The sequence below is a fragment of the Lepus europaeus genome, chromosome 4 (assembly GCF_033115175.1).
Source record: "Lepus europaeus isolate LE1 chromosome 4, mLepTim1.pri, whole genome shotgun sequence".
NCBI classification, from domain to species: Eukaryota; Metazoa; Chordata; class Mammalia; order Lagomorpha; family Leporidae; genus Lepus; species Lepus europaeus.
The window spans coordinates 22,135,457-22,149,525 of NC_084830.1; the positions used below are offsets into that span (position 1 = coordinate 22,135,457).

Here is a 14,069-nt window from a genome sequence, read left to right on the forward strand (position 1 = left end):
CTAGCAACATTCCTGGGACTCTATCCCATTCCCTATGAAATGAACTAGACTCATGTGTTTGTAGTCTTGAAGTTCAGCTAGAATCATAAAGCAAGCTTCTTCACTTGGTGTGGGATAAAAGATGTCATATTTGAGTGTCCTGCTGTGCTTCTTAAGGCTTTCTCAAGTGCAAGAAGTCACATACAAGTCCTTCAGTGCTGTGGAAATATGCTCCCAGCCTCTGTCTCTTTCTTAGAACCCTCAGTACCTATTTATTGTTCATGTGAAATATGGCCTGCTTAAAAAAAAACTTCACTGAAGTATGATCTTCATGTAAAAAGCTGCAAATATTTAATGTATATAATTTTTAAGTTTGAAGATAAGTATACATTCATGAAACCATCACCAAAATTAATACCATAAACATATTGATAATCTAAAAAATATCTTCCTGCCCTCTTTATTATATGTGTGATAAAAATATACAACATAAGACCAATGCTCTTAGCAATTTTGGGGGTACATAATACCACATTGTTAACCACAGGCTTTGTGCTATGCAGAAGATCTCTGGAATTTAGTCATCTTACATGACTAGAAGTTTGTGTTCATTGACTAACACTCCTCTTCTCTGCTAACCTGGCAACCTCCATTCTGCTCTCCGCTTCTGTGAATTTGACTATTTCAAATCAGTTGTATTAGTGGAGTCAGGTAGTATTTGTCCTCCTGTGTCTGGCTTACTTTATATTTAGTGTAATGTCCTTTAGCTGTATTCCTATTGTCACAAATGGTAGGATATTCTTTTTTAAAGTTGAATGATATTCTCTGTAAGTATAACATTTTCCTTCTTGATGGACATTTACAATCATTATACTTCCTGATTTCGAAATATATTCCAAAGCTACAGGAATCAAAACTATAGGGCTTTGACATAAAAACATATAGACCTGAATAAGAACCCAGGAGGGGGAAAAAAACCTTCCATTTAAGGTCAGTGGATCTTTCACAGGGATGCAACAAATACACAGTGAGGAAAAGGATTGTCTCGTCAACAAACAGGACCAGAAAAAGTAGATATCCACATGCAGAAAAATACAACTGGACACTTACCTTATACCACAAAAATCAACTCAAAATGAAATACTTAAACATAAGACATAAAACTTCCAGAAGAAAATACAGGGAAAAGTCATCTTGACATTGTCCTTGGCACTGGTTTCTTTTGCTATGACAACAAAAGCACAGGCAACAAAGGCAAAAGTTAATGAGATTATGTAAAACTATAAATCTTCTGCAAAGCAAAGTAAACAGTTGGCAAAATGAAAAGGCATCCTACAACATGAGAGAAGATTTACAAGCTACATATCTGATAAAGGCTAATGTTCAAAGTTTGAGCATAAGAATGTCTTTCATTTCAATAGGAAAAAAAATCACTCAATTTCAAAAATGGTAGAAGAACCTAAACAGGCATTACTCCAAGGAAGACATACAGCTTGCCAACAGGCATTTGAAAAAGCAAGAAACATCACTAACTATCAGGAAAATGTAATTCAAAACTACAGGAGGGGCCAGCACTGTGGCATAGCAGGTAAAGCCACAGCCTGCAGTGCCAGCATCCCATAGGAGTGCCAGTTCGAGACCCGGCTGCTCCACCTCCAATCTGGTTCTTTGCTGTGGCCTGGGAAAGCAGTGGAGGATGGCCCAAGTCCTTGGGCCCCTGCTCCCACATGGGAGACCCGGAAGAAGCTCCTGGCTTCAGATCAGCACAGCTCTGGCCATTGCGGCCAGCTGGGGAGTGATCAAGAGGATGGAAGGCCTCTCTCTCTCTGCCTCTCTTTCTCTCTCTGTGTAACTCTGGCTCTCAAATAAATAAATAAATCTTAAAAAAAAAAAAAAGAAAACTACATGAAATACCACCTCACCCCTAGCAGCATGGCTGTTATCAAGAAGAACAATAACATGTTGGGAAGGATAAAGAGGAAAGGAAATTCTTTTACACTCTTCACAGAAAAGTAAATTGGTGCAATCTTTATGGAAGAGAGTATAGAGAAACCTCTGAAAATTAAAAATGCATCTACCATATGCCCCACCTCTGAGCATATATCCAAAGGAATACAAATCAGAATATCAAAGAGTTATCTACACTCCCATGTTTATTGCAGCATTATCTCACAGCAGCCAAGAATGAAATATGTTTTTATTGCATCCCACCCTTGTCCTCTTCTTTGAAGGCCTATACCTATATATAGGATAGACCTTTGAGGCCTATATCCTGAGAGAAAAAGTGAAACAAACCTGACTTTTGCCTTCAGGCATCCAGCAACTCCCAGTTGGCTTCTGTTGCCAACTCTTTACAGATGTGCGTTATGACAATGGGCTGTTGTAATTCCTTTCATACCCCTTTTTCTTTACCTAGGAGCTTAGCATGCTGACATCATATTTGTAGCCTTCCTGTCATAGTGCCTGATGTTGGGCATTATATCAAATGTTTGTTGAATGAATTACTGAACAATATGGGACAAGTCCCACAAAGAGTTTAGCCCCAGATTTTCAGGTTTGGGGGCACCTGTCCTCAGCAAGAGGTAGACAGAAGTCAGATAAGTTCCCATCCTGGAAGGACCAAGGTGCCACACAGGTTTTAGGCAGGGCTGAAGTGCAGGTGAGAGAATTAGATTTGGTGGCAGAGCAAGAGGTAACACAAGATTAACTTGTCAATAGCAAGCAGAGCTGAAATTCCTTAGAATCCTTCTTATTTCCAGACATAGTTGATAACAGAGAGCAGAAAAGTAGAATTGATTGACCACAGGGATGGGAAAGGAGGTTTTCAGGACCTGAGAGCCAGGTTTAGATCACTTTAAAAATAAAATTGAACAGGACATAACATTTAAGACTCCCAAGTTTCAAAAGTCTTGGGCGGAATGGCTATAAACATACTATAAAGCATTATCATAAAACCTCAATAATCAGAAAGTTAATATGCTAAAATGTTCATAGAAAGATTTGGGCTATGCCTTGGGGCCCATTCAGATTCAGTCAATCACCAGCGTTTTCGGTAGTTTACATCCACAATCCCTTTTATGAGCACCGATATTCAGATCGAGACATTCCCACAGCGAAAACCAACGGAAGATTGGCACACAGGCACTGTATTCCAGTTTCTACGAGTGGCGCTTGGACTTGTGCCTCTTCAAATGAATTTATTTCAAGTTGAAATAAGGTAGAGTTTACAAGTAACTCTCAGGCAACAAGAAAATAAAATGAATGCTAGTACAGAGCTTTCTCCTCAGTTTCTAGGCTTTCAGATCAATAGAGACTGCTTTTTCATTTATTCATTCATCAATATTTATAAAGTGCCTTCTGTGTTCCAGGAATTATAATTGGAGCTAGGAGTAAAGAAGTGAAAACATTCAAACTAGTGAACCTGTCTTTGCCATGCCATGCCAGTCTCAAGTAAAATGAGCTGGTATGCAGGGCATGCAAGGAATCTCTTGGAACAAATACAACAGAAAGTGTGCACCTCTGCCTGGAGACTGGCCGAGGAGCCCTCACAGTGAAAGCAATGCTTGAACTGAAGCCTGGGCGACAACTCACCCCAGAAACAAGACTTGGGAGCTAGAAAAAGGGACGTGGGCATTCTTGGCCAAGTGGGTAGTACATCGAGTTCAGGCCGTGCTGGCCCGGCTACAGCACTAAGTATGGCCTTGGAGAGAAAATGAAAGCAGATCAAATGCTCGCTAAGTACCCAGCACTTGGCATAAATTAGCTCCAACAAGTCTTTTCTCTATTTTTTAATTCAATCATTCAAGAGACAGCGCTCCCATCCTCTGGTTCACTCTACAATCGCCCATATCAGCCCGTGAGTGGCTGAAGCAGGAACTGGAAACTCAATTCAGGTCCCCCACGTGGGGCACAGGAACTCTGGTAACTTGAGCCATCACACTGCCTCCCCAGGGTCTGTGCTGACAAGAACCTGGAATTAGGAGCCAGAGCCAAAGCCAGGTATTGAACTCAGGCACTCTGATACAGGATACAGGCATCTAAACTATTCAGCTAAACACCCAAATTAATTTTAAAATTTAAATTTTTTTAATTTTTAAATTTAATTTTAAAATTAATTTAATTTTTAAAATTTGTATTTATTTTCCTTCTTATTTGAAAGGCAGAGAGAGAAGAAGGAGAGAGACCAAGTCCTACTACCCACTTATTGACTCTCCAAATGCCCACAACATCCAGGGCTGGGCCAAGCCAAAGCCAGGAGCCTAGAATTCTATTTGGCTCCTATATTGGTAGCTGGGACTCGGTTTCCTCAACTGAAAAATAGAATGCTAATATTTTATTGTGGGGTGATTATGAAAATTAAAATATGGGTATAGTATAATATTAGTCATTCATACAAAATGCTTGGGACCAGAGATATTTCAGATTTCAAATTTTTTGGATTTTAGAATATTTACATATACATAATGATGTATTTTGGGAATGGAACTCTAGTCCAAACATGAAATTTACTTATGTTTCATAAACATCTTATAAACATCGCCTGAAGGTAATTTTATACAATATTTTTCATGCATTGTGGTATGGAATTTTCTACTTATGGTATCATTTCAGCATTTAACAAATTTATAATTTTGCAGAATTTTATATATTGGATTTTCAGATTAGGGATATTTAACCTGTAATATAGACTGGGCGGCTTAAACTGCAGAAATTTACTTTCCTACATTCCTAGAGGCTGGAGGTCCAAGATAAGGGTGAACCCCACGTAGGTTTCTGGTGAAGGTCCCCTTTCTGGCTTGTACCCAGCCACCTCTTTCTGTGCCCTGCTGTAACCTCTTCCTTGTGTGTGAGCTGTCCGGTGTGTCTTGCATGAGGACACTGATCCTGTTGGATCAGGGCTGATTTCTCTGGTGACAGTTACCTTCGGTAGCTCGTTATCTGCCCCATCTCCAAGTGCAGTCACGTTGAAGGTTAGAGCCTCAACACACGAATCCGGGGGAAAGACACGGTTCCATTCATGGCATTGATACATCGAGAGCCTTATTTAGCAGGTGCCCAGCCTAAAGCAGGACTGGGCCACAATCAGCTGGCCCTCCCCTTTGGCAGTGCTGCCAAGCTTTGTTCACAATGTTAGAGAGAGAGTGGCTGGGACTGTAGCCGATAGGAAACAGGTTTCTTCCAAATCGAGTTACTCCTTCAGACAGTTCCTAGTTGGTTTGTTTTCCTGGGTGGCATTTTTGAGGCCCAGGTACATCTAATTTATATTTTTCTGTAAGATGAAAATCTGATTGTGTCTCCTAGCCATGGCAGCAGACATGCTCACAACGTGTTCTTGGTGTCGACCGCCAAGCAGCGAGGTTTACGAGCAGTCATTTCTCCTGCTGACAAAACTCCAATGGCAGCCCTGTGCATCAGCAGTGCAATTTATCACAGCACCCCTGGGAAGCTTGCAAACATGTTGTAATTTTAGCTATTATCATCCCTCGGCCTTTTATGAGTCCTTGGGAAAAAATTTTTTTGCTTATCCAAAATTTATTTGATACTGCTGAGCATTTTTAAAAAAAGGTACACTTGCCCATATGGAGTAAGAGTGTTGGTTTTTTGTCACTGTCGTCATAATTGGCAAGTGAGATGGTTCTAGAGGGAGCGGGGATTAAGGTCGCAATATTTCTGGAATTTTTAGAGGAGATTTAGCTGGGAAATTCTGCACACCCAGTCCCTGTGGCTGGCAGAACTTTTAGAAACACAGAGTTTGTAAAAAGACTAATGCTGCTCTGAGCCCAGTCTGCTGACCCATGGGCCTGAGAGAAGGGTGTGGAGTTGCTTTGCATGATATTATAGGCACTGAGAACAGTGCATGCTACTTCCTTGCCACTTGGGAGCCTAGGGCACTGAGCGGTTCTACTAAACATGCAGAGTGATCTTTGGTGCCTAAGGAGCTAACCTGTTTCTAAATGCTAAAAGTAGTTGCTGCCTCGGGCCAGCCTCTGAAATTTTTGGAAGCTTTTCACTGGGGAAGTTTGGTCAGTTGCATTTGTCAAACATTAAGTTATAATCAGCCTGTGATTTGCATGCTAAGCCTGCAAGGCATCCCCACACTCAGGGCATGTCAGAATAGCCTTGGGCATTCCCTAGAGTGACAGGAAAGTGTCTACATTCCCAAAAAAGCTACACCACATCAAGCTGACAAGGCTAGCATTTGTCTTCCACATACAGCCACTCCCTTGTTCCTGTTTACCTCGTGGACTTGCTAGCTGCTGGCCTGCCATCCTCCCCACCTAGTAATCCTGAGCTCCTCAGAGTTGGTGGGGGGAGAAGCACAGATTAAGATTTAGACAAACCAGGAGTTGAATCCCAACTGCGATCTTCAAATTGGAATGCCCTCATCTGTGTGAAGGGACCATAGTATCATCTTACACCTATCACCAGGGCAGATGGAGATACTATATGTAAATGTTAAGTCTATGACTTACATGTAATAAGTGATTGATAAATGGTAGCGACAGCAAGCCATGTGAATGGCTGCCCCTAGAAGTAACACTGCACTTTATCAGGGATGCAGTGTCTTAAAGGCACTGAGATGTAAGAAGTAAGGGCCATGAGCTGTTGGATTATGGGCAGTGCAAGCTGGAGGTGACGAAACTTGGAACACAACTCACACCACGAAGCCAGCTCTGAGTGCTGCTTTGGGACACGCCACAGACACACACAGCCCATGAACGGCTTCCTCTGTGGGAGAACTGTTAAGCTCAATATGAGAGAGTTTTAACAGGTTCCTGTTGGAGACCAACATTGTAGTGGAGAGCGATGTTAGGAATTACAAAGCAAAATAGGAGACAAATAAAAGGCTGTTCTAAGAGTGGATGGTTCAGGTTTTTCACCCATGGCTTCCTTGTTTCTCCATTAAACTATGATCTTAATTGTCATTACCTTACATGGAGAAACTCTGGAAGATCTTTTTATACTATGTATTCTGGATATACATGTATTCCGTACACACTGTGGCATATGTTGAACTAATTAAAGCATGGATGGGTGAGAGAACATATAAGAAGGAATCATGCAATTCATAGAATATATTTAAAAATTACAGCTGGAACAATGCTAAGTAATAGAAGATGGTTGACTTCAAAGACTGTCCCAAGACTTGGGAATAGTAGGATATGTGAATACCCATCAGATGCAAGTCTGTTCACCTCTCGAGAAGGGCAGCACATGGATAAATTAAATCTGTACTCGGCCTGAAGTCTTCATTTTACTCTTCCCTTTGAGTTCCTTTCTCCACCTCTAGTTGATGTTGGGACTTTGGCCCCCTTTTCAGGACAGATGGGAAGAGTATGGACTGTGCGTCACGTGGACCTGGGTTCAAATTCTGGACACTAACTGTGAGATTCTGTGCAGCTGGTGTACTGCACAGAGCCATGCATTCCTTCTTGAGGTAGGGAAGCTCACAGAGGCACTGTGAAAGAGTCAGCGTGGAGACTGAGATCATGTTTCCACACGACCTTTCACACGTCTCTGTCCACTTTCCTCGCTTCTTGTCACTGCTGCCAGTCACGAAAGATCACGAGGCCATGAGAAAGGTATGGAGGCCAATCCCTTGTCTGCACCTGGATTAATACTGCCTGATCGTCAAGACCCAACCCCAAACTGTTTTGTTGATCACTGTCCTATGTTCAGTTGGTCTCTGCTTATGGTCGCTATTGTTCAATAATGCCAACATTTTTAGAAATGAGACTTGGGCCGGCGTCGTGGCTCACTAGGCTAATCTTCCACCTGCAGCACCGGCTCCCTGGGTTCTAGTCCTGGTTGGGGTGCCAGATTCTGTCCCGGTTGCCCCTCTTCCAGTCCAGCTGTCTGCTGTGGCCCGGGAGTGCAGTGGAGGATGGCCCAAGTGCTTGGGCCCTGCACCTGCATGGGAGACCAGGAAAAGCACCTGGCTCCTGGCTTTGGATCAGCGCAGTGCACCGGCCGCAGTGGCCATTGGGGGGTAAACCAATGGAAAGGAAGACCTTTCTCTCTCTCTCTCTCTCTCTCTCACTGTCCACTCTGTCAAAAAAAAAAAAAAAAAAAAAAGAAATGAGACTTAGGCTAATGGAAGTTTCAAAGACAGAAATGAGGTGATGGATCACCTGTTTTGGGCTGGAGGTAGAAGGTTCCTGGCCAGCCCCTACTACCTAACAGTTTGGTACTTCCTTTTTTTTTTTTTTTTTTTTTAAACTGGGGAGGCAGTATTGAGTAGTGCCTCTGAAGCCAGAACTGTATTTTTTTTTTTTTAAGATTTATTTATTATTTGAAAGGCAGAGTTAGGGAGACAGATCTCTTCCATCTGCTGGTTTACTCCCCAAATGGCCACAGCATCCAGAAACTGGAGTTTCTTCCTGGTCTCCCACATGGGTGTAGGGGCCCAACCACTTGGGCCATCCTCCACTGCTCTCCCAGGCCATAGCAGAGAGCTGGATTGGAAGAGGAACATCAAGGACTAGAACCGGCACCCATATGGGATGCCAGCACTGCAGACATTTAACCCGCTGTGCTATAGCACCGGCCCCAGTTTGGTACTTCTTAGCCATTCTTTGTCCTTCACTTCTTTCCTGGTAAGCCAATGGACTGCTAGGCTCCATTGCTGGGGGCAGTGTGTGAAAGTATTTGACATCACCAGATTCATTGAACAGATCTGACCGGTGCTCCCTCCCTACTTTCATCCTCTCCTTCCTCCATCCTTCCCTCCTTGTTTCCTTCCTTGCTCTTTTTCTTTCTTTCTTTTTTTTTTTCTTGTAGCTTGCATTTTGGCATCTGCTGGGAGATGTTAATTACAGCAATTAAGTAAAATGAGGATGTAAGATTGCTTAGCAACCCAGTTACCTAATATGTAATTTTACTAATTTGGCTCAATCTGTGTGCTGCAACTGTTGTTGTTTTAATTAAGGATATTAATAATAATGTTTTTGTATGGAACATTTTATGCAACATCCTCTAATACTTATCCCGAATGAAATTAGTGCATAAGCATTCCTGTGAGGGTTCTTTGGTATTTCTTATTGTTGTTGTTGTTTTTGTTGTTTTTCTTAAAACCAGTCTGGTGAGGAGACATATACTGAAGAATCCAGAAACAACATGTTGCCCCGACCCCAGTTGCTGGGACAGTGAGACACACTAGACCTGATCAGCAGGAAGAAAATTCTCTACTGCCTGCTCTCCTGAGTGTTGGACATGGGTTTGGCCTGAAAGTAGTCTTATCAGGCAGCCACCCTGAGTGTCATGGGATCTACCACTTTGGGCATTTGAAGTAATTTGAAGAGATTTTATCCTTTCTTTCTGTGTGGCTTAGGGACCAGATAATCATATACAATTGTTTAAACTGGATCCTTCCCAGCCATAAATGTGATATCTTAAGACTCATTTAAAAAAAAAAAAAAAAAGTCACCTCTACCCCTTAAACCAAAAAGTTAACTCTAACTTTCTGAACAAACAAGTTACTCCTAAAAACATCAGTTGCTAAAGATAGATTTAAAAGCAGAAACAGGAAATGGATGCAAGGCTGTTCTCACACATTTCATCCCCAGTGCCTCTCAAGGTCACCTTTGTTGATGGCTAAATTAGTGCTTTGAATGTAGTAGTAGCTATCGCTGCCTTGTGTGCAGGACTGGAGGTGGAAGTAAAGTCATACCGCAGTCATGGATCACACTAGCTTCTCGTTTAGTAACGCACTTAACGAATGTTTACTGAGTGCCTGATATGTGCTTGGACCGATTCCAGGTGCTCAGGATACAGAAGGAACTAATTCAATAAAACATCCCACCCTGATTGAACTTACATTCTAATGAAAATGATGGCTCTGTACAGACTTGTTCTGCGAGGTCCACACTGCAGGGATGATGGGGCGACAGCATCCTTAGGCATGAAGCATGTCCATTTATTAACGATCAAGCACAGCTCTTAAAGAGCAGCCAGAGGGGGCGTAGTTAATTCTATAGGATAGAGCCAGTACTGGTGCCGCTATGCTTCACCAATCAGCTTGAAGTTCATAGCCTTCCTGATGGGCCTGGGCCACACCCAGGAGCAGTTTGCCTGATTGGCAGGGGTGGGGGAAACGTGCCTGGGGCTCCTGCAGCCTGGCAGCAGTCAGCTTAACTCCCAACCTGGGCAGCCTCCCGGCCAGGTACAGGATCACCCAGGGCCATGACCATACATTTTATGCCTTGCAGTATTCACACACTACCTCATTTAATCCTCACAACAACATTGTGAGGTAGGCATACTATTAGCTCCATTTTGGAGTTGAGGAGGCTCAGGCATGGTCCCACAGTTAGTAAGTTAGCAAGTAACAGAACTGAGATTTGAATCCCGTTACCCTCCTGCTGTGCTTCCTCCTGCTTGGGGCTTCATTCATTCCTCTCTCTTTCTGTACTTTTTTCATTTATTCATACTCCTAGCCCATAGGAATTGTGAAATCTTACTGAGGTTTGTGGCTTTGCTTCCAATCATGGGAATCTGTATCTGCATTTTGTAACCGGGGAAAAGAAGCTTGTCCTTGGACTTACAGTGGTTTCAGATAAAACGTAGAAATTGGGTGTGAACTGCAGCGTAAAAGCCTGTCTCAGGGTGCCAGTATTTTTTTCTGATTGTGTCAGAAAAAGTATGTTCTGTTAGGAAACAGCGTTTTCCTGGTTGTTGTAGTTTTAGTCTCTGCCACAGGTAAGAGACAGATGGCCATATTTTTAAGGGTACACAAGTAGCCAAAAATGTAAAATAATTGAAAGGTAAATAACTATTTCAGAGTCCCCCTGAGACTGCAGATCAGGACAGATCTTTGTGCGGAATCTTGAAGAATGCAAAGCGACTCTTCCCTGGCAGAATGGGAAAACCCAGGCAGATTTTAGCCCTGCCTTCTCAACTGTCCAAACAATGACGTCTAAAATATTTTTTAAAGATTTTTATTTATTTGACAGGTAGAGTTAGGGAGAGACAGAGAGAAAGGTATTCCACTCACTGGTCTATTCCACAAATGGCTGCAATGGCCAGAGCTAGGCTGATCCAGAGCCAGGAGCCAGGAGCCAGGAGTCTCTTCCACACAAGTACAGAGGCCCAAATACTTGGGCCATCTTCCACTGCTTTCCCAAGCTATGAGCACGGAGCTGGACTGGAAGTGGAGCAGCCAGGACACAAACTGGCACCCGTAAGGGATGCCAGCACTGCAGGCAGAGACAGCCTATTACACCACAGCACTGACCCTGACTGCTAAAATCCTTGTTTTGCTGACATTCACTTGACACATAGTTCTCAGAATCTGGCTGCAGTAATGTGTACCCAAGTGTGGTCTACAAAAAAAGAAAAAGAAAAAAAAAATGTCCGTTAGGAGGCCTTGTGGCCCTGATTTCAAGGCATTTCAAAATAGATCAATTGTGTATGTGTGTGTGTATATACTTTCTTTTCTCAAACTCAAACTCTCATTTTAAAAATGTTTTTGAAAACCATGGGGTTAATCAGCCAACATTCAGGGAACACCTACCATGTGTTGGGAGAGTGCTAGACACCTTGGAATCCACAATGAGACCAGGCTTCTACCCTGAAGATATACAGAAAGGAAGTTAAAGTGTTGAACATACACAAGGGGGATAAATGTATGGGAAGCCGGGGGGGGGGGGGGGGAGGAGGGTACCTACATCAAGAAGCAGATCAGTTGGCGATGTGCCTGGTCTTGAGTTCCAGTAGGTCACTGTCCTGTCAACAGGAAATTTGTTTCCCCCAGCATCTTCTTACCCAGCCACTGTCAGTGCTGACAAATAGGCAACAACCTTTACAGAACACCAGCTGGTGACCAGCTCCAGTAGCCTCAGCTTTGCTGCAAACACGCCTGCCTGACCTTCACTCTCAGCCAGCAAAGCATCTGCTGAAGTGTGGTTCTCCCTGGGTGGGCCACGGTCAAGAGATGGAGAAATGAATCCGTGGATTCTCCAGGGAAGAAGATTCTTGAGCATGCCTGGGAAATCCCTGAGCGGCCTGTGCTTGGACACTCCCACAGATGTCACATGCATTTATGTTTAGCCTGTCCTGTTTTTCATTCCTACACAAAGTTCTCTATTTTCAAGACAAAATATTTCAAAACTATGCTCTTTATGAAGTTGGTTTCGATGGTGTGATTTGGTGTCATCTAATGTGTTTGTATAGAGTGGTGTTCAGTATCACTGGTTTCCATTGTAATTTTGTTTATTTTCTGCATTTGCACACATTACTCAGATTAGGGGACCACAGGCTTCATTAGACTGCCAAAGAGATGATGGCACAAAAGCGTTAAGGTCTCTCTCACTCTCATTCTCTCTCTCACTCTCTAAAGCAAAGGAACTACCTAGACAACATCATTTTTTTTTTAAGATTGATTTATTTTATTTGAAAGGCAGAGTTAGAGCTTCCATCCACTGGTTCACCCCCAAGTGGCCGCAATGGCTGGAGTTGGGCGGTCCAAAGCCAGGAGTGTCTTCCTGGTCTCCCACGTGGGTACAGGGGCCAAGCACTTGGGCCATTTTCCACTGCTTTTCCCAGGCACATTATCAGAAGTGTAGTAACCCTGAACCAATCCAGCACCCATATGGGATGCTGATGTTGCAGGAGGTGACTTAACCTCCTAGGCCAGAGTGCCAGCTCCAAGTTCTCGCTTAAAGATACTTGTTACCTGGGAACAAATCTGTATTTCAAGTGCAGTCTTATCAGTGCAGAATATAGGACTATCATCTGTTTCGTTCCAGTATGCAGATTAAATTCACATCAGTGTTACTGGCTGCTTTGGATTGCGCCAATCAGCAACCATATTTCCAGTGGTGCTTTTACACTGTATCTGCCCTGTTCTAGTGTTGTTGGTATTTTAGCTCTAACCATAGTGGTCAACTGTCTCACATCCTGATTGTTTCCTCTTCCTAGTCATGGACCATCCACTGATTTGATACCTGTGTCTTTTTTTTTGTTTTAGTTCATAAATACAGTTTTTTTTAATTTAGTAAATATAATTTTCCAAAGTACAGTTTATGGATTATAATGGCTCCCCCCTCATAATTTCCCTCCCACTTGCACCCCTCCCATCTCCTGCTCCCTCTCCCCTTCCAATCACATCAAGATTCATTTTCAGTTCTCTTTGTATACAGAAGATCAGTTTAGTATATATTAAAGATTTCATCAGTTTACACCCACACAGAAACACAAAGTGTAAAATACTGTTTCAGTACTAGTTATAGCATTACTTCACATTGGACAACACATTAAGGACAGATCCCACATGAGAAGTAAGTACACAGTGACTCCTGTTGTTGACTTAACAATTTGACACTCTTGTTTATGGCGTCAGTAATCTTCCTAGGCTCTAGTCATGAGTTGTCAAGGCTATGGAAGCCTTTTGAGTTCGCCGACTTCAATCTTATTCCAACAGGGTCATAGTCAAAGTGGAAGTTCTCTCCTCCCTTCAGAGAAAGGTACCTCCTTCTTTGATGGCCCCATTCTTTCCACTGAGATCTCACTCACAGAGATCTTTCATTCAGGTCGTCGTCGTCTTTTTTTTTTTTTTTTTCTCAGAGCGTCTTGGCTTTCCATGCCTAAAATACTCTCATGGGCTCTTCAGCCATATCCAAATGCCTTAAGGGCTGATTCTGAGGCCAGAGTGCTATTTAGGACATCTGCCATTCTATGAGTCTGCTGTGTATCCCGCTTCCCATGTTGGATCATTCTCTCCCTTTTTGATTCTATCAGTTAGTATTAGCAGACACTAGTCTTGTTTGTGTGATCCCTTTGACTCTTAGACCTATCAGTGTGATCAATTGTGAACTGAAGATGATCACGTGGACTAGTGAGATGGCATTGGTACATGCCACCTTGATGGGATTGTATTGGAATCTCCTGGCACGTTTCTAACTCCACCATTTGGCGCAAGTCTGATTGAGCATGTCCCAAATTGTACATCTCTTCCCTCTCTTATTTCCACTCTGAAATTTAACAGGGATCACTTTTCAGTTAAAATGTAAACACCTAAGAATAATTGTGTGTTAATTACAGAGTTCAACCACTAGTACTAGAACAAAACAAAAAAATATACTAAAATGGAT

At 42.7% G+C, this 14,069-nt stretch overlaps 1 protein-coding gene across 1 annotated transcript in view; it reads left to right on the plus strand.

The window, feature by feature from the left end:
* SNTB1 (syntrophin beta 1) overlaps positions 1–14,069 on the plus strand; it is a 309,618-nt gene that overhangs the window by 277,875 nt on the left and 17,674 nt on the right. The window lies entirely within an intron of this gene.